Genomic DNA, 22062 nt, shown 5'->3' with positions numbered 1-22062 from the left:
TTCTGTAGAACTCTTGACGAGTGCTTTTCTTGTGAGCATGAAATGTCTTCCTAATGTGCGCTCCAAAGCAGTTTTCTTGTGACTTTCTCACGTCTTCCTAGCGAATCTCTAATGAGCTTATACATTAGACTGCCGGTGCTCGTATTACTCCTATAACAAAATTGGCCACCACGTGTGGTAACATTTTCTCATGTGTCCCAATGGCAGTCAGACCTTATTTAAATATGTTACCTTTGCGTGACTATCTTTGGTGCTATATATATGCAGCCTGTATGCATGTATGTCCAGTGAAGATGCAGCACTTCTGACATGTACATGGGCCCTACATATGCTGCATGTTAGACATTACTCAACGAAAGAAATTTAACAAAAACATTTATTGGGCATATCAACGCTTCCTTAAATGCAGAAGGAGGTTAAATGAAAGGAAAACACAGTATTAGCCTGGTTACGGATGTGATATCTCCCTTTCATTTAATCTCGCTACTTATCACTGAGGAGAGGCGGTTCTTGAGGTGGAGTGTCGTCATCTTGAAGTAAGTGCATGTGTACCCTGCATGGTAGAAAGGACAGATAATTAACAAAACTTGGCAATCAACCACAGAAATACACGCTGTATCACTTGCTGCAGAACGGTCTGGAGACGTTATAGCTAGTTCTGCGAAAAATTTATGTGCTGTCGGTTCACACAAAGTTGAGGAACCACTGTGTGGCCTTTGGGTGCAGCAGTAACTACAGTAAGCAGAAATTTCTCTTGGCTGAACAAATGTGCAACATGGATCAGCTGTGGCGTGTGTACATGTCGTGAACTACTTCAGCTATATCGGTTTCCACTTGACAAAGGACAGCAGTGTCTGTGGATTGCTAGCGTGAATGAGAAATTCTCACTAATTACTTGGCATGGAAATGAGCGTAGGAGTGTTTGTGTATGGGCAACCCAATGCATCCCAGAGACATCCAAGTGCCAGTCGTTATAGAATATTTGCATCAGCTACGGGCACAGTTCTCATACATTCCAAGCCTACTATGTCATGCATGTGTTGGCCTCCTGAATGATGGCATATATCCCATTCAAGAAATACACCACACTATGTCTGGGGTTTTCTATCATTTACACCCGAGCACTGCTTTCAGAGGGAGGGCACAAGTTGAAAAACAAATGCGTAGAAGCATGACAAACAAGCTTGCATAAAAATAATTTAATAAATAGGCATGGTGGTTGCTATGCCACGTCATTAGAGAGTATTCCTCTTTGTCATGCAATCATAATGAGCGTCGACTGACACACGTCCCATTTTTGGCTGTGGTATTCTTCACTGATTTTGTTGTATCAGTCGGTTGCCATAGGCGAACGCAACAGATAAACAAGCTAAATCCAGTGCACAGCTTCTCGGTTCAATGCATGGTCAAATAAGACGAGCACACTGGTCCTTTGAGTGAATTATGGTGCTCTCCTAGGCACATGCTGAGGCACCGGCTAGTCAGCGTGCCCGATGTACATTGGACCAAATATGCACGTGATCAAAAGAGTAGCCTACATTAACCCTGAAAGATACGAGACAAATTTTGGGTATTTTTAACTAAGCAAGCCTCCAATGCCTGGGTGCCTTTGTCAATTCGCTTGTGGACTGCAATGCACGTATATTTTCAGCAAAAATAAATTAGGCAACATATGCACAACAGTCATGTTGTATGGTCTCCCTTCCCTTGCTGCGCAAATTTTGTCCTGAAAAGTTACAAGTTCAAGTTTATTCATCAATGATGTCAGATTTACAAGAATTGTATGCAAAATGAGCATTACACAGGGAGTCCCAAAGTTACAAACTGTCAGGGGGACTCCCATACATGAAAAAATAAAAAAGACAATACAGATCAAACATTGGTTACGGTGGCATTACAGACTAAATAAGAAACAGCGCGAAAAAAGAACTCAAAACTGTAAGGCAAAAAATTGCGAAGAAGACTTCTGTAGTGAACAAGCAATGCAAATGTAAAATACAATAAAAATATGAGTAATAAACGTGTAGTACAATAGCTAAGTCAATTATGATTACACTCACAAAGGCAGTGGTTAGGATGAAGAGAGTTGCTGCATAAAGTATTTCTTAACCTGATTCTTGAATATGTGCTCAGTGGGGGATGATTTTATGGTATGTGGAATAGAATTCCATAGTTTTATTCCCGAAAATGTGGTAGTGAACTTACCATAGTTTGTGCGCACTTTAGGCAAAAGACGATTATCGAGTTCAGAGAACCGAGTAGTGTTAGTATTTACAAAAGTTTCAGTAACAAAGCCATCTATGTGTGCAATATTACGAAATAACTTATAGATCACGATTGTTAACTTTAACTGAAAGAGCTGATGAAGAGGATGAATGTTTAAACTGCAATAAAGTGGCGTTGCATTCGATAGGAAATGGCTGAAAGTCCTGAGGCGAATCGCCTGATTCTGCATGCGTTGAAGTTGGCTGAGGTGAGCGAGGTATGTGTTTCCCCAGGCTGATATGCAGTAAGATAAATGGCTGTGAATGTGTGCATGATAAAGGGAATGGATAATGTGTGGCTGAAAGTACGAGCGGGTTTTGATTATGGCGCGTATTCCAAACGATATCTTACGGACAAGTGACTGCGCATGAAGATTGAATTTCAGATGCCTGTCTAAAACTACGCAAAGAAACTTAGTGCTAACAGATATTGGTATTAAGTTGTTTTCAAGACGCACCGATATAGAGTTCGAAATTAGTGTCGGGGAGGAATGAAAAACCATAAAAACCGTTTTTAGAGGATTGATGCACAACATGTTCTTTTGACACCAGGAAGTTATGTTATGCAGATCAACGTTAACATTTTGCTGTAGCTCGTCGACATCATTAGCACAAGTAAAAATAGTGGTGTCGTCTGCATATAATATACAGTCTGTAGTGGTTAGAACATTAGGTAGGTCGTTGATAAATAGCAGAAACAGCAGCGGGCCAAGGATCGAGCCCTGAGGAACGCCTTGATATATGTTCTTAGCAGATGAGAGTTTGCCGTCAATCTGAACAACTTGAGTACGATTAGTTAGGTAGCTAGAAATAAGCTGAAGTGCTGGGCCAGTTATGCCGTAACATTCAAGTTTATGTATTAGAATTTTGTGATTAATGGTGTCAAAGGCTTTTGTTAAATCTATGAATACACTTCCAACCAGCAGGCCTTGGTCGATTGCCTTCTTGACTTTGTCGGCAAAGGTTAGAAGCGCAAGCTCAGTTGAGCAACCCTGCCGAAAGCCATACTGTTTAGGTGATAGTAGATTAAATTTTGCTAGGTAGGATGATAAACGTGTATGAACTAGTCGTTCAATGATTTTACTGAAAAATGAAAGAATACAAATAGGCCTGTAGTTATTCAGAAGTTCACGATTGCCTTTTTTGTGAACAGGTGTTATTTTACCAACTTTCAGAGAACTGGGAAATATGCCTGCTTTAAACATTTTGTTAACAATATCGGCTATGATAGGAGACAGTTCATTAGAAACTAACTTGATACGTGATGGGTGAACAGAGTCTAGGCCAGGTCCAGTAGACCTAAGCGAAGATATAACATGAAGAACTTCCCTTGCATTCGTAGGTCGCAAGTAAAAAGAATGAAGATGACGAGGCAATGTTGGTAATGGGGGATCTGTTTGAGAATCGCAAGTACTGCTAAAATACTCGCTGAAGGCATTCGCGATATCAGCTGGGTGGCAGTATGTATGTGTCTCAGTTTTTATTTTTGTTACATGCTCACGGCATTTATTATTTAAGAATTCGTTAATGACCTGCCAGTTGCGCCTCGTATTATTGGCATTATTCAAAATCTTGTTCTGAAAGTAATCTCGTTTAGCACATTTAAGTGCTGCTGCAAGCGTGTTAGAATATTTTTTGAAACGAGATTTAAGTTCACAGTTAAATGGTTGACAAATTACGTTTTTGTGGAGCCGATTTTTCTTCAATATAAATTGAAGTAGCGCTTTCGTGACCTAAGGTTTTCGAGGGGAACTGAAGAAACGAGTTAGGATAGATGTAGTAGTGCATTCATGAATGCAGCGTGTAACTTCAGCCAAGAACAACTGATAAGCCTCTTCCGCAGAAGATTCACAGAGTACTGCGGTCCAGTCATTTGACTGTATCTTAGAAATAAATTTTTGAGAGTCGAAATGTACTTTCTCTTTCTTTTCAGTCGCTTTAGAATTTTCTCCAGCTAAAGTCAAAAATACAGGGTAGTGGTCGGTTATGCTGTGCTCGATGACTCCTGCCGTATGATCTGTAGTAAAGTTGGTTAGTATGTGATCAATTAACGTATTAGATCCTGTCACGTCACATATAGTTGGAGAAGTGATTAGAGAAGCAAGGCCATAGCTAAGAAAAGACGCAAGATAATCAGAACATGATGGACTATTAGGGTCGATAATGTTTATGTTGATGTCTCCGCAGATAATGACATTTTTGTTTTCGTTCGCAACAGTGTGCAACAATTTTTCAAACTGCAAACAAAACTCAGAGTATGACGATGATGGTGAACGATAAATGCACGCTAACACTGTGTTCCGGCCATCAATTGAAAAAACACTCTGATCAAATTCTAACCATATAGATTTGCAGATCAGATTACAAAAGGCAAGATCATTGCGGCGTTTGTATGGCAATGATGATTTAATAAATATGGCAGATCCACCGCCACGTGGCGTAGCACGATAGCAGTACTCTGCATTGTACTCTGGTAGCGCATATAAATTTCTATCGTCCGGTGACAACCATGTCTCAGATAGACAGATAAAAGAGAAGTTGTGATTAATTATGGAAAGAAATGCTATGAGGCTATCATAGTTTTTTCGTAGACTACGAATATTGAAATGTATTAGCGATAACTTGGAAGTTTCATCACTGAAATGTTTTTTAAGATCCTGACAAGAAAACATTCTTGAGCAAGTTTAAGATATGCAGCCGCAAACACTAGTAAGCTAGGTGAAAACAGTAAGATCACCCGCACTAGAGATCCGGTACACACGGCTGTCATCTGTCTTTCGCGCCTTGCTTACGCAGTGGTCTGTCCAGAGGTGTTTCCAGCCTCTTGCCTTTTTCAACTCGAGAGCTTGTGCAAACAGCCGCTTTCTTTCTTGCGTAAGATGTTCATTTACGTATAAAGGCTTGTGATCCTTTTGTGCCTTTTTCACGAACTCAGTTTTTTTTCTCGGGAGCAAAAGCGTGCAATAATATTTGTTTCATTTTAGCTGGTACACGATGTGCAGTATCGATATCCTCAGGAGCGATTTTGCATCCTATAGCATCACCCATAGACTGAACAACCGCAAGACAGCTGTCACCTTTAGTTGCAGGGACACCTTTTATTTCTACGTTATTTAGTTGGGAGTACTGTTCCAGTTCAGAAACCCTGCGCGCCAAGTCGACATTTTCATCTTTCAAAGCCCTGTTTTCAACAGCAAGATCTATATTCTGCTTCTTAACCGTCTCGAAAAGTTCATTAAACATGTTCAGGCTATCACGCATCACAGCAACCTCAGCCCGTAAAGCGTCCATTTCTTTTGACAACTCAGCATTGGCCGGCATTGTGTAAACTGCACGAAATTTGGCAGCAGCGGCAGCGGTATGCACAGAAAAAAATATGGTTGGAAAGCAAAGGAAAAAAAAAGACCAACCTGTGGCAAAAGTAGAAGTAGATTAGCGACTTGCTCGCGACCGCAACCGCCGCTGCCAAAAGTGAGCGACAGCGTCAGCGATGCCTGCTTATATGTGGGAGCTTGGCCGGTAGAGGGCAGACGCAGCAGACCAGTCACTATCGTGACGAGGTGGTCAGCTGGGCACCGCACGTGTAGAGGTGATAGCCTTTCCTTGCTTCGGCTCGTGGATTGTTCCGCATATGCTGTGGCAAAAGTAGAAGTAGATTAGCGACTTGCTCGCGACCGCAACCGCCGCTGCCAAAAGTGTGAGTGTGTTTACTGTTTACACGAACTGATTGAATTGAAAATTGAATCGAGAAATGCAAGGAGGCAAGCGAGGCTTGCTTGGTTAAAGATAGCACCAAATTTGTCCAGTGCGTGTCAGAGGCACTGTGCTGTATTCCTTTCACATGTGGTCAAATGTACATAGTGCAGACTGGCTGGTGCCTAAATATGTACCTGTGAGATCACCATATTTCATTCAAAAGACCAGTATGCTCGTCGGACTTGGCCACGCATATCTGCAATGGGGCTTCAGGCCAGATTAGGATTGTTTATCTGTTTTCACCCATGGCTGAAAATTGGCAAGAGAAATCAGTCAGGCGCACCACATAAATAACAATAAGTGTGAGCCAGCCCCCACTATCAATGCATGAAGAAAGGCATCCTTTGTAGATTACAAGGGATAGAAATTAGTCTGTGCCTATTTACTTCTTTTTATGCAGACACCGTTTACCATGATTTTATGCCTTTGAATTATACCTTCTGCCATCCCTCTCAAATTAACTGGTGCACAACATAAGTGCACATCCAGTGCTATTTTTGTTAGTCCTTCCAACAACTTAAACAGTCAGTTGTTAGCCAAGGTCATGTTGCATAGTCTCCCTTCTCTCACTGCGTAAATTTTGTCCTGAAATGTTACATGAACTGATTGGTAAATTCAAATGGACACTACAAGTTTCGCCGAGTGGACACAGCTGGTTCTCAGAAATGCACAAAAACAGTGATGGGTATCTGTTGGCATCCTGTAGTGTGTGCAAACTAGCTGTGACATTGCTGCAGTAAACACACTCACAACTGCTACAATGCCTACCAGCATGAATAAGGGCAGCTTGCAAAGAAAAGAATACGAAGAAAGTGAGAGAAAAAATAGAAAGCTTACCAGAAAACACCTCACTACCTAAGTAACTGCAGCACAATGAATACTGGCCTTCCTATTTCATTTCAAGAAATTCTAGTTCATCAAATGTGTATTTGCCAGTGACAGTTATTCTGAGAACAAGACAGACATGATTGTAAATATCAATGTTAAACAATGGTAGGCACACTGCGTGCTTAGACCTGTGACATATATGGCACACTACACTTCGAATTCTTACATGGACAAAAACAGCACATGTGTGTATCATAAGCAGAAAGGAAAACAGGGAAATATGGGCTACAGCATAAGAAACAGTTCCAAACAAATAAAACCAAGATAAAACGAAACATACTGTGTAATAGGCAAAAACAAAATGGACTTGCAGCCAAGCAATTGATGCGAGAAAAATACTAAACGTCAGGACATGCGACGTGTAGTTTTAACAGAACAAGATAATGTGTGCATAATATCTACAAACACAAATAAGCAGCAAGTGGAATGATGTTGCAGAAATATTTAGCCTATTTAGCAAGATGAATTAAGTAATATGTCGATACACTTATCCACTAATGATACTGAGATCCTACTTTTGTGAACACATACACTTAAAGCATACCTGACATATCCATCCAGATTACACGCCGTGTTGCTGCAGCCATGGCCACGGGTTATGTGGACACTGTTGTGGGTCACGGCTTCACCACTACAAAGAGAATTCTGTGTTAACTTATAGCTGTGGCACAGTAAGACTATCACATAGTGAACACATGCAAGGAGCATGTAAAAACAGTCATGAAAACAATGCCTGCACTGGTGCAGGGTGGCAACAGAGCACAAAGTCAAAGTTACTGATGAATGTCACGATAACAGGGACCCCTTCAACAAGGCAAAATTTCACACGCAGGAGCAGCAGCGCATTACATGAATGTTTGTTTACATAACGATTCTAGAGTTTCTTTCATAACTTTAAGTAACTATCCCTTGTAATGTTTACTTACGTCGAAGATATGGCAACACTCCTTAAAACAAACTTGTACTAGTAGCACGCTGTGATTGCTTACATTTTTTTCCCCAATACTGCTCGTAAATCGAAAACCTTGTAAGCAGAGATTCTCTACAACGTCGAATCATTTATAAGCGAGGAAACGTCATAGCAGTAAGAATCGGTCAAGAGGTAGATGAGTCGTTATCATGCGACTTCAGCAGAAAAACGGGAGCTCACGCACAAGCGCGCATGATGAACACGATTATTTCTGAACGTAATCTTTCTCATCAGAAGAAAACGCTCATCAAGATTTTCAATTCTGCATTATGGCAATTAATTCGCGCAACTAAACTCTGACACCCAGCAAGCATCGGCATAGGTTTCACTGTTGTCGTGGGAGTTCTCTTTCCTACGTTCGCAAGGCACCCTATGCCCACACGAGAAGCACGCACAACACGTGTGTAGTTAGCAAGCACGGTTACTCACCTTTTGAACGGCCCGACGCGGTCGAAAAGCGCCCTCCAAGTTGCCAGTGCTTCGATGCTACTCCCAGCAGACATACCGCAGTATAGTGGACGAGCAGTGGCACGCTAACAACACGCATTATTTCTTCGCGACGTCCACCCAACTTTCCACGACAACCAGGGACAAAGGGAACGCACTCCACAGCATGAACATCGTTGGTCCACATTTCGCTGGCGCGCCACGCACACGGCGAGTTTGCAGCGAGACACAAGCTGTCTGTGGCGCTTATGCGCACGCGAACTAAGTCACATTTGGTTACAGCAAACACAAAAACACACGATCTAACAAGCACATCGTTGCAGCTCCCACACCCGACCGACTCGAAAACAGAGCGACAGACTGATTGGATTGGATTGGATAGGAAACGGGACGGTAGGTGGCGCCACGAACAGGTCGGTTGGGGCCAGCCAATGTCTCGGCTAGCGTCATCTGAGGATTTGTGCGGCTGCCTAATTGCACATAGCTGTTGCAAGACAAAGAGAACCAAAGATAAGTCTATATTGTAAGCTATAGCTTGGCATAGAAAGAAATTCTATAACGCATTTTCAATTTGAATCGCTTCGGCTATCTGCAGCCAGCAAAAGCATGGCCTTCGAGATCTGAAAATGTTAACCCTATAGAAAGCCGTTGCGGTGACGCTATTCGAACGATTTTCACTTCAGTTACCTCTCATAAAAACCGTGAATTACGCATTTCGCTGCTCCCCGTGCTACCTGCGCCGTCACTTCAATTTAAATAACTTCCTGCTGTCGTTCACATCAACTATATAGCCTCAGACATCGTTGACGCGATCTCCGAGCGACACATGTGCAGTGTGCGATGTTTTAGTGCCCGTTGCAACAGTGTCAGTCGGAAATCATCAAATCTGCTCGTGTGGCGCAGCTTACATCCTTGTCGTCCGTATCTTGCTTTCGTGTTGGCGTGTTTAACGTGCGCGGGTTGCACTCCTGTCGCTCGTGCCTTCTGTGTTGATCGTGCTACCCACGAAGATTCCTCGAAAAACCCACATGTCTCGGCAGCGTGCATTTGTCCTATGTGGTATATGCCAGAAGTGTGCGCTGGCGTACGGTGTGCGTGCAACCAAGTACTACAGTGCGTTCCAGGAAATAGACGCTGCCGCTTACGCGCAGTTTCTTTTTCTTTTCTTTTTTTCCCCGTCGTGGTTGCTCAGTGGCTATGGTGGTGTTGGGCTGCTGAGCTCGAGGTCGCGGGATCGAATCCCGTCTTCGGCGGCCGCATTTCAATGGGGGCGAAATGCGAAAACACCCGTGTACATAGATTTAGGTGCACGTTAAGAACCCCAGGTGGTCGAAATTTCCGGAGTCCTCCACTACGGCGTGCCTCATAATCAGAAAGTGGTTTTGGCACGTAAAACCCCATAATTTTTTACGCGCAGTTTTCCATGTCATGATCATGTCAATCCGCAGAATTGTCGGTTTGCCACTTAAAGACTAGTAACACATCCGAGTAATCAAACTGCCCAGAACAAGGCATACGCTATTCGCGCTTTCCAGATACGCTAGCGCCGCCGCGCGGATTTTTTCGGAACCCGGGAGGCGGTGATGGATCTCCCGCCCACGCGGTTTCTGCAGCTGTGTTGGCGTTTTGGTACTCTTTGATATGGGGGGAAAAAAATAACAGTCGACGAGCGAACAACAGCATGTGCAGTGTGCCACAATGCACAAATCGTGCAATATTGGGAAAAGTATTGGGAAAAGCACCACTTTTCAAAAAAAAAAAGACAGGAAGTTGTCGGTGATCAAGCTCCGCATCGGGAAGCAAGTGAGCGAAGAAATAGTCATATGTAGCGAGAATTTCAACAAAAACTTCTTTTGGGGCCACCTTGGTGAGTGTACTTGAGTGTTGCTCAATGATTTCATTTTATTTTTGTGGCGAGCTCTTACGAAAGCGGCTGAAGAGAAACGCTGTGCCTTTGCAAAAGATCCCGCTGCGGTCCCACGAAGCAAGACTGAGACCATGGTGTAACTGAGACCTAGCGTTGGCCGAAGAAGGCCCTCTACAGATTCCCAAAGTAAATTTAAGTACACAAGTGTCACCGCTTATTAAGTTTTCTGCCTGCACTCGCGCTGTTTCGGCAAATACCCTGCGACGGTGCCTGACGCTGCGTCGCGAGCATTGCAAACTAGGGAACCTATTCCGCGACTGTTCGTAGTCGTTTTGTGTGAGAACGAAACAGGCGGTCTATGCACAAGGCGTTCGGTGATTTTTTTTTCTTTTGCTGTATTCAAAGGTGTGTACTGATCGGGGGTCGAGCGCACGTGTTTCTGATTTTGTAGTTTTGTTTGGTCTTAAAGTATCTCTTCTATAGCAATGTTGCAAGAAACAAGGGCCATGACTACGTACCTGAAGCGGTCATTGATGAAGAATGCGCATGCGAGCCCCCCTACAGCGCGCGAAAACATTAATCCTGCTGTAAAACGGGGCGCGCTGGCACACGTCATAGTGTCACTCATATATTGTAAATCGGCACTACTGGAATGTTTACGCATTAGCTGGCATCATTAACAAGCATACCGTATATAAGCCGGTGCGTCGAGCCATTTATCTCATCGTGAATGCACCCAACGTTTACCTTATGCAGTGGCATAAAGCGCATACTGCGCTTTGTTTACATCTGAGCGCTACCGATTAACTGCTTGCTGTCAATTCTTGCACATCGCGTATAGGTTACGAAGCGTAAGGATACATAGTGACCTTTACGGCGCCGGTTACACTGCAGACTTGAACTTTTGTAGTATGCGGCGGGCCTCTCACGGCGCTTGTCTGCAGGCAGAGTTACTCGACCTGAACAGCCGCGCTTGTCGTCTTTCGTATTTCACACCATATTATATGGCCAGCGTTAAACGTAGCCTCTCCCTCTACAACACATCTCTGCGTTTCCTTAGCGATGTTAAGGATCGCGCTTAGAGATACCAGAGGCCCGTAAGCCGCCTGCTTCTGCGGATGCGCACGCTTTCGTATCGCCTCCATCACCTCTATCCCCGCCATATTGCAACGTTCTCCGCGCCGCCTATAGGCGCTGGAAAGTGCGAATAGTTTGGCACTGTTTACCAAATGTGATAACGGGGTAACACAATCTTACAGTGCTCTTTAAAAAGGAAAGAAAATGACGTCGTTGTTTTGTGCCTAGCCCTGATATATTGGAAGCGTTTCCAGAGTACTCGGCGCTCACGCTGTGTTATATCGTTTTCTTCATTTTTGTCTCTTAGACTGCCCCCAACGATGAATCAAAACCACTCCCAGCAAAGGCCAAGGGTCCGAGTGTCTTAATTAACTGTATCCTAATTAACGGTACCTTACTTAACATCGTCTTCATTAACACCAATGGTCATGAGTTCGACTCCCACCAATAGTCATGGGTTCGAGTGCTTTCATCAACTATATCTTAATTAGCTGTACATTAATTAGCATCGCCTTCATTAACGACAACGTTCGTGGGCACAACTCCTACACAAGATCATGGGTTCGAGTGTCTTCATTAACAATATATTAATTAAATATACCTTAATTAACATAAACTTTACCAACTAAGGCCGTGGGATCGAGTGCTTTAAGTGACTATATTAATTAACAGTACCTTAATTAACATCGCCTTCATTAACAACAAAGGTCGTGGGTTCGATTCCCACCCAAGGTACTGGGTGCGAGTGACTTGACTGTTAGATCTTAATTAACAGTGTATTAATTAGCCCCATCATCATTAACAAAAGTCGTGGGTTCGAGTGCCTCAAATAACTGTATCTTAACTGTGCTCAATTAACACCGCCTTCATTAACACCGAGGATCGTGGGTGCGAGTGTCTTAATTGACTATATATTAATTAACATTACCTCAATTAATATCGCCTTCATTAACAACAATGTTCGTGGGCTCGATTCCCGCACAAGGTAATGAGTTCGAGTGGCTTGATTCCTAGGTCGTAATTAACTGCGCCTTAATGGGGCTCTTGCATTGCCCAGGGGGCGCTGCGAAAAAGGTGCTAAAAAGCGCCCTCTGTCCTAAAATGGGTCGTACCAAGCTCCGTCGTCTGCTTCGGAAAGCACGTTTACAATATGGACCCGCCACTTTCGGTTCTGTTGTATCACGGCCTGCAGCAAATATCCGGTGCCGAAGATTTTTTCAGGGGTGGCACGCTGCGTAAAGGCAAGAAATTATGCAGTGCCGAATACCTGTATGCCGTTCAAGAATTAAGCGGCGAAGTTTTAGCGCGGTGTCAATCGCAAGTGAAGCGAGTCGCGTACGAAGTGGAACTTCAGGTTAGGTTTGCACGTTGCTAGATTCAGGCGCACAAACGCGAGGAAATGCTTGATATAAATGAATCCACAGCAGCGATAAGCAGACATCATGTGTACGGAACTGCTCGAGCACACGATCGTACGCGCCGCGAAGGCAGCGGTCTTTCGACATGCCGCGAAACGGCGGGCCTCCTGCAATATTTGTTGACTGCATGCCGCTAAACAAGTAGTTATGCCTGCGTTGTCGTAGCGGCCATCTGTCCCTTTTAGTAACTGCTAATAACTGATGCAATGCATATGAGCTCGCACGTCCATGCGAATCGCGCTGCAGCGCGAGCTCGTAGCTGCTCGCTTGACGTAGCTTTTAATGACAGCGCTCGAACATCGATCTGCTGTAATCAATACTACCTTGCTGCGCTGCCTCAACATGCTGACTTGAGGTCAAGTATGAGCACATTTAACTCTCTAACCTGTGCTGCTCGTAGTGGGGTAGTGAATTGTCACCGAATCAGCCCGGCCATTTGTGGTCATTTGCACACACCTGGTCACATAACCACTTCGCATCGGTCGAATGGTTAATTGTCGCTGTGGCCGGGTCTCGAATCGTGAATTACCAGCCATGCCTGCTGCTATGTCGGTGTGCTGTCGGAACTGTAGGTGCAAAAGACCGAAATTTAGAACGCAGATAATCAAGCAAGCTTCAAGACAGGCGAAACAGTCAGCATGGCGCGAAGTTTCGCTTACTCAGCGCGACGAACTGCAGCTATGCAGCGTGCCCGACGCTCCACTTCGTGAGGCCTTGAAGGAAAACGGTAGAATCTGATGGTGGGATTCAGGCCTTCTTGCTCATGGCAGCCCACGACGCAGAAGTAATGACGGTGACGCCTTCTCGAGGCTGGGCTAGGTCTTTCCGGATCGGCGTCACCGATTCCGTCTGCTCCCAGCATTACGTCCCACGGCACACGGAGAGCCCGTTATCGTTAAACTATAGGCTGCGGCGAGCTCGCAGCGTGGTCGACATGGTCTACGAGAAGTGACGAGCTTTTTCGCACTCGCAACAGGGCAGAAAAAAGTGCGAATCGACGCAAAACTCGACCGAGAAACGTGCTTCGCCACAGCCAGGGCTCAATACGACCCAAGCTGGTACGACCCAGATGTCGTTTCCCGCGCCGCCACCAGGCGCCGCTACTATACCTCAAACTCCAGCGCAAGAGGCCCATTGGCATCGTCATCATTAACAAAGGTCGTGGGTTCGAGTGCCTCAAATAACTGTATCTTAACTACGCCTTAATTAAAAGCGCCTTCATTAACACCAAAGGTCGTGGGTACGAGTGTCTTAATTAACGACATAGTAATCAGGTGCACACTAATTAACATATTAATTAACATGCTTCGACTTCCACTAAGGGTGGTACGTGCGTTCGAGTGCATTAATTAACTATATCTTCAATAACTGTCTTAACGGTATCTTAATCAACACCAAAGGTCGTGGGTTCGTAGCCTTAATTACCGCCAAAGGTAGTGGGTTTAACTCCCATGAAAGGTTGAGAGTTTGTAACCTCTTTGTACATCGAGTGCTCAGGCCGACAATGCCGGATTTTCCGGCTCATGAGCCATTTAATGCTATCGCATTACAAAGAATTTTTCACGACTTGGCATCGTACACATTCATACGTGATGTACTTTGACATTAGCAATAACACAAAAAAGCTGTATACTCCTCTCATCAGAAATCTTAAGGTGCATTGTCATTTGAGTCTCTGATGTACTTGTGATGCCAAAAAACATTGGACGATGCATTTCTTATGCATGTCTGATGTCACCTTAGGAACACATCACGTCCTCTACAGAAAGTCATGGTTCATTTTCATCAGGGTCCAGAAGTTTCAATATATAACGTCTTTGTGTAGAAGCGACAGCATGGTTGTTAATATATAATTGGCATGGATATCATTGGCACGAGGCCCAAGACGCCACCTTGTCTTCTAAGCGTTCTTGTCTTGTCTTCTAACGCGTTCTTCTAACGCGTTCTAACGCGTTCGTGTTGTCCACTTCTCTACTCTTGTGTCCTGTCTGCACGCCTCACTTCTTTTTTGCATAATGAATCCTTACCAACTAGCTGAGCTTTCTGTCGTTCTAAGCGTTCTTATGTTTGCGTTCGGGTCTCGGTCTTGAAGGGACGCGAACCGTCACATGCTGCAATGGCGCTTGTGTTGAGCGTATGTAAGGCGAGAAATGCTGTTCTAAAATTTCTGTTGTCTAGCTTGTGCAGCAAACCCATGTTTATAGTATTCCCGCAATAGCAAGAGTCCCGAGTATAGCAAGCTTAATCGCAAGCGTCAAGTTATAGTCGTAACTTGAAGCGACAGCGTAGTTGTAATCAGCAGACCCTGCCAGTAAGGAATGAGCGGTGATGCATGGGTGATGAATAAATAATTGCCAAGATTGGTTTTCAGTAAACATTTGTTATTAAGAACGGCGGGTGTTTATACAACCGCAAAGGACGCACGCTGGGCGGTGGCTCCAATCATTTACTCGCCCCATTACACATCTACACTGGAGTTCAACTGGTTTCACCAACTCTCGCTTATATTCTCTCGACCCCAACCTGCGACTTCGCCTGCCACCCTGGCTCCAGCTATTCCTCTCTTTGTGCCTCGCTTCTTTCCCAGTGTGTCGAGACGTGCTTGCACTGATGCTTGCTGCTCCTTTTTCTCAATAACTGAAGGCATTCATTCATTCATTCATTCATTCATTCATTCATTCATTCATTCATTCATTCATTCATTCATTCATTCATTCATTCATTCATTCAATCATTCATTCATTCATAGTTGCAGCAGAAAATAGCGTGTCTTCATCTCCATAACTACCCTGTCTCTCACCTGAACATCCCATCGCAAAACAATGTTTCTTTGTTGCAAATGGCTGGGCGTCAGATCTACAATTTTTTAGGAATGGCCAGCAGCGCGGCGTGCAATTTTCGGTGGCTGTCGGGACAGTATATAAAGCGCCTTCTCTGCCATATCCACACTTAGCGCTCTGCTCCGTGAGCTACTATTAGCCGCTAGCACACAGTACGAAATGAAAGCAACCTACGCGGGCTGTTCACGGTAAGCTTATTGATCACCGCGCCAAGGGCAATGGTGCAGCACGCGTGCGAAGTGGCCAGGCTCAGTGGAGCCCTGGAATACGGGCACACCCGTGCTGAAGAGCCAGGCAGCAAGAGCAAGACGGCTCACCGCTACACCCCTTGATAGAATCAATAAAGTTTTTCTCTCTCTATCTCTCGGATTCGTGATGTGTCCGATTTAGAATATATATATATTGCTTATCTAAGCCTAAACGACAGCTATATAGGCGATGTGAGTTGCGGTAGCTCGTTGGTTTGGACTAAAGACGCACTTCATGAAACACTTTCGTCGTACGCCTGTTTTCGAACGGGAATGAAAGGCGGGAGGGTAACACGCCTTCCTGAAATGAAACATTCGGAATAACTCTTTGTTTGACGGTTGGACATATGTCAAGGGCCCCGGAATGAACCACCTGCATGTCGGTATCAGCTTGCAAAGGGGAACTGACATGAAACATTGTCAAGCGGATAGGCTTTTAATTATCATAAGGATATCTTTATTGAAATTCCTTAACATGTGGGGAAAGTCTACTAATAAGCATCTAAATTTTCTGTGGTATGAAGACCTCATGCTAACATAAGGTTGCTGTCTTTTACAGCCTCCTAAATTAAAAGTGAGTTATGAATGACAAATTGTTGCGGTAAATGTGTAAACGCAGACGCCAAGAGTCCTAGCACATTTCCCAGTATTCGCTCAATGAATATGGAGAACGGCTATACTCTCACCCGCTGTAGTGATGTGAAGAACAAAACACTTCGAAAAGAGTGAGTCACGAATATAAAATATTATAAAAGGTGAGCGTGCGCTGGAACACACTCAAAGCACAATGATGGCTGCGCGCATAGTAGTGCTCCCTCTGGATCTCATGTACGGATCAAGACATCCGTTCATCAGATTGGAATGCCCGAACATTGCAGCGCAATCTCGGGTCTTCAAATATGATGGAGAATGTGCGCCAGTATTCGCTTCACGCGCGCAATCTGATAACGCTCTTTCTTTCGCTATTGAATCCGTGACAACTTATTGGATATTAGAAACACGTGCAGGTGTATCCTCAGCTAACCTATAAATTTGGAACAGTGATTATCCCTTAAGAATAGCCCCCCCCCCCAAAAAAAATAAAGAAATAAGAGAATACAGTTGTTTTTAATATTAGCTGAAACATATTGCTCGTGGCAAAAAGGTCCCCCAAAGACTGCACAGTGGCGCCGTCATGGAGAAAATACAAGAGCTAAGCATTATCCAATTACTGGTATTTGTCAAACCAGCATTTTGTGGTTCAATGTAGTCCTGTAGTCCAGGGTCCAGTTACACCATGAGTACTGTGTCGGAGCTCATAATTCATGTCAGCATTAACTGTCACAAAATCACAGTATTCTTTCTTTAGACCTTAACATTAGACAGCCAACATACATGCATCGAAACCGCCATCCTAATACTTCAGTACTTTTCGTTCTAACGTACATGTCCGCACTGATCAACATGTTACAAGGTACTGAAAATGTTTTCAATGGTTTACCGCAGGCAGCTGTTTTTATTCCTGATGCTGACACGATAGCGAGCCTGATGCCACGATCGCTCAGAAATCTAAACAGGAGCGTGGACAATGTTCTCGCACACCCTGTGTGTTGTACAGTATAGTGCTGAGAACAGTCCATTGCAAAGGCAGAAGGGAATGGTTGGGCCCGTGTGTTTAAGAGGAAGCTTTAGCTCGGATGCTCCTACCTAAATACATGTAAAAGCAGAATTCGTTTTTCTCGGCAACCACTGCGCCAAAGTTGACGAGGTCTGTTGCATTTAAAAGAAAGACGTAATATCTAGTCACTGGTGGTTTGAAATTTTTTATTGTGGTTGCCACCGTTTTATTAAAAGTTGGCGAAAATTGCGAATATTTAGGAAACGAGGCTATCAATTTAGAACTCCGTAACTCAGCAATGAAACACGATATCGGAATTCTGTGAATTGTATCTAATAGTAAACCTAAAGCGGACAAAATTGATATGTTACACATGAATCTACATAAATTCAGTAATATGGAAATACAGATCTTTCATAACCCTCATACACAATATAACAAATTCGCGTAAGATATAAATTGATATGGAGAACTTGTCCGTTTTGAATTATCTAATGGATGCTGTTTACAGAACCGCGATATCTGTTCTCGAGACAGAGCTATTAATTTAAAAACTTCGTGCGTCTATTATTTCCGAAATTGTGAATATTTAAGAATTACTTTCACGAAATTCACACCCTAAATAAAAATTCCGCTTCCAACCGTCGCTAGAATATAGCAATTATTCTCTCAAATCCAACAAATGTTACTATAATTGGTCCAGGGGTAATCTCAGAAAAACGTTTTGTGTTTTACATGTATATGAATAGGCCGCATCAAAGTTGAGCCCGTGCAAAAGCTTCCTCTTGGGCTCATGAAGTTGATTTGCGCCAAGATAACGTGTCCGTACTTTCATACTTTTTAAAAAGCGTACCGCACCACCAATATGCCGGCTGCTTCAAACTGCACCACACAAAACCATTAAACCAATACAAGGAATGGTGACATCATATTATCATGCGAGTGTTCAGATTTGTAACCTTTGGATGGGCAGTAATTTGAGAAATTGTGTGCATACTTAACAAAGCTACGTCAATTAACTTTTCAATAATTGATCTTAATGGCTAAAGAAAATGAGCAGCTTGGAGCCCGTCATCGAGATTGTGCAGCCATGCGAAGAAATTTCGATTAAACATGCTCTGTAAGAGGCGTACGAACAAACATTTTCTAAGTAAGCGCTCTTGGAAGGCGTAACTGACACAGGAAAAGAGCGTATGTAAAGTCAGAGAACAGCACGTCAAGGCGCGACACAATAGAGGAACCACACACAAACTCCGCTAACTTGAAGCGCTGTTCTTTCTGTTTTAATGAAGCAACTAGCCCGTCAGTCATTACTTGCAAACCTGTAAAGTCTACTTGACCGCAGCTGTCATCAATAGTATGGCCCCGTGAGCATGGTCTTTGTGGCCGGCCAGCGCGCTTTTATTTTTATTCACGCTGTTGTTTCGATTGCACGCAGTTTAAACTCTTATTGTGAATGTATATATATATATATATATATATATATATATATATATATATATATATATATATATATATATATATTTAGGGCTCTTTAATAGAAAACCAGAAATTTCCCGGCGCGTATATAACCGCCGGCTTGCTACTCTGTATAGGGTCGGGGAATGTCATTAACAGATTTCAGATCAGAGTGGGAGAAAAAGAGAATAAAGATAAATATGAAATGTCCGAGTGAACCCGTTACTAATATTTACAGGTGACATGGCGGGTAAATTTAGGCTTTTGTGTATGAAGTGTGCAATCTTTAAAGCTTTCCTATTCGACCAATTTCTTACTGGTATTTGAACAATAAATCGAAAACCCGTCGCTGTTTTGTGAATAGCAATATGTCAATTTTCAATATAGCAGCGAACGTGTGCCGCCAAAAGCTTGCTTGGTCGCAGAAGCGATGCATGACGCAATGATCGTGCAGATATAGCGCGTCGCTGGCATCAAGACAATGATGCCGAGGAAAGGAACCGAGGAAAGGAAGATAACAAAAGTGAACAGCTTGGTAGCTGTTCACGGAGCCGTACCGATGGTGACGGTGCCGTTGTGACTAAAACTTGGGCGGCGGTATTGACGGCTGAGGCATATATTTTCTTTATTTCTTTTTTTATATATAGCGAAGCCGTTAAGAGGAACTTCTAACTCGGGCCCAACTCCGGCGCGGCCTATTCAAAGAGATGTGAAATGCCGAAACGCTTTTCTGAGATAACCCCTAGACTGATTTTACTGGAAATTGTTGGATTCTAGAGAGAAAGGTAAATTCTAGTGTCTTTTGGAAGCGGACTTTCCATGTAGGGCCTGAATGTTGTTAGAAGAATTTTAGAGATTCGAAAGTGCGAAAAAGATAGAAACGTGAAGTTTACAAATTAATAGCTCCGCATCAAGAATAGATATCAAGGTTCTGTAAACGCCATTCACTAGAACGTTCAAAGCGGACAAATTTGATATGTCAATTTATATTTTACGTGTATTCGTTACGTTGTGTACAAAGCTTCTGCAAAAGCTGTATTTCCATAATACAATTTTTTTTTTAGATTCATGCGTAATATATTAATTTGTCCACTTTAAATGTGCTGTAAGGTGCAATGCACAGAATTGTCATATCATTTTTCATTGCCGAAAGACTGAGTTGTAAACTTGACGCGATCGTTTTTCGAAAATTAGCGATTTTTGCCAATTTTCTGTTTTTCTTGAAAGTGCAACAAACCTTGTCAAATTTGGTGCAGTGGTTGCCGAGAAACGCAAATTCTTCTTTTACGTATATTTAGATAAAATCACCCGAGCTAAATCTTCCTCTTAAGGGCTACTTTCTCCACTATCGCGCCCGCGTGTAGAACAAAATCCCGAAGATAGTGCAATACCAACCCGACCCACGGCGGCGGTGAAGCAGGCGTTAAGCACTGCCCATACGTGGGCCGATCCCGAAGATTGTGAAATACCGCCCCTACCCGCGGCGGCGGTGAAACAGGCATTAAGCACTCCCCATACATGGGCCGATCCCGAAGATAGTGCAATACCATGACAAAATGGATGGACGACCTGCGGAAAGGGCAAGCCACACCAAGTTTTTAGCGCTTCCCTTGTCCTACAGTAAAGCGCTACAATGCCCTCATGGGTATGGTCGACCGAACTGCTTCCCACTGCTAACACTAGACTGATACTAAGAAAATACTCCGTCCGCAGGCCCCACGCTACACTGAAATTAGCAAAACAATGTCAGGTTATAAACTGATATTGCCAATTATCTGGTGTCCTTCTTGTGTGTGTGGAGGGCATAAAGGTCCTGGCAATGAAATGGTGGTGTTTTCGTTTTTGCTGCAGTTGCACACAAACAAATTTCGTTGAAGTAATCGGAGAGCGATCGACCAGCCGAGAAGACAAACCCGCAAATAAAAACAAAAAGCGCTGGCTTCAGATCTTCCAAGGAACTTTGCGCTTAGCTAACAACTGTAATAGTTTTCTTTCGGTGCCCTTATGAAGAGGAAAGCTCCACATTACTACATTATCAACAACAGTATACAAAATAGACTGGCTTTCACGCTGTGACCACGCACCGCACTTTTGTACATTTAGCCCATCTAGTATTAGGGCAATACGTGTGAGTAAAATGATTAGGTTTACGGTCAAAGCACTGTGACAGGCGGGACGAAGTCGTTGTCATGCCCGGTCGAAACAACACCATCTAAAATCTTGTATACTTACATATTTTTTTGAAAAATCACTATAAACGTTTATACATTTGCTTCGTATGAGTTATATGACTTGCATGGCTTCGTATGGCTTGTCTCGCCAATCTCAAAAATGTATTCTCCTTGCGGGAGAAGGCCTTCGTGAAAAACGATGCAACATAACAATAAAACATCCAGCAAGGTTCCTATGCAGATGATTGGCGAAATTGTGCGCGGAAAGCGTGTCGCCTAGCGTGCGATTAAAAGATGAATTATGAACGTTGTAAGCTTGTGTTACGTCTAGCACGAGCGAGTAGTGTTAGCGATGACGTTGGTGTGAAAATGGTCAGCTCGGTATGGAATAAGTTCTTGTGGATCTCCACAAGGAACGTCGCAGTCGTCCCGATGAGAGGACTCCTCTGACATTATTAGCCCAGTTGGCTGGGAAGGCTCAAGTGGTAGCTCACCTTGAGGGGTATTGGCTCACAATTATTATTATACGTACTTTGTGATGATGAAGAGGATGCAGAAACACAACTGGTGTTTAATTATCTGTAAACAGCCCCTTACATTTCGATTTGCCCAAGCCTAAACATGAATTAGGCCCACCCCCAAATTTCTAATGGGCACACCCTCATATTTAAATTTGGCCACCCCCAAATATAAATTCGGCAATGCCCGAGTTTCATTTCGCCCGGCCTTAAAGTTCAAGTTGGCCCAATCCCAAATTTTAAGTGGGCCACCCCTAACCTTGAAGTTGGTCTACCCACGGATTTTAATAAATTGCTCCCGAATTTCGAGTCGACACACCCCGCAATTTAGGTTAGCCTCCTCCATATCGCCCCCAAATTCAGAATGGCCGACCCTGAGATTGCTCGCACATTTAGGTTGGACAAACCCCATGTCGCCCCCAAAAACAGATTGGCCCGCCTCCACAAACCACCAATTATGGATTGACCCACTCCAATACCACCTGCAAATCTAGTTTGACCCACCCCCATATCAGCCCGAAACTAACGCTGGCCCACCCCTCG

The 22062-nt window shown here is 43.7% G+C and overlaps 1 long non-coding RNA gene across 1 annotated transcript; it reads right to left on the bottom strand.

The window, feature by feature from the left end:
- Positions 1–358: 358 nt before the first annotated feature.
- LOC139052970 (uncharacterized) lies at positions 359–8672 on the bottom strand. Its single transcript, XR_011510147.1, has 3 exons — positions 8308–8672; positions 7453–7539; positions 359–553 (listed from the first exon to the last, which is right to left on the bottom strand). It is a non-coding gene; the product is annotated as an uncharacterized lncRNA (long non-coding RNA).
- Positions 8673–22062: the final 13390 nt, after the last annotated feature.

The sequence above is a fragment of the Dermacentor albipictus genome, unplaced genomic scaffold (genome assembly GCF_038994185.2).
Source record: "Dermacentor albipictus isolate Rhodes 1998 colony unplaced genomic scaffold, USDA_Dalb.pri_finalv2 scaffold_48, whole genome shotgun sequence".
In the NCBI taxonomy this organism is placed as follows: domain Eukaryota; kingdom Metazoa; phylum Arthropoda; class Arachnida; order Ixodida; family Ixodidae; genus Dermacentor; species Dermacentor albipictus.
Note: the sequence above shows the minus strand (reverse complement) of the source record. Positions and strands in the feature narration are given on the sequence as shown.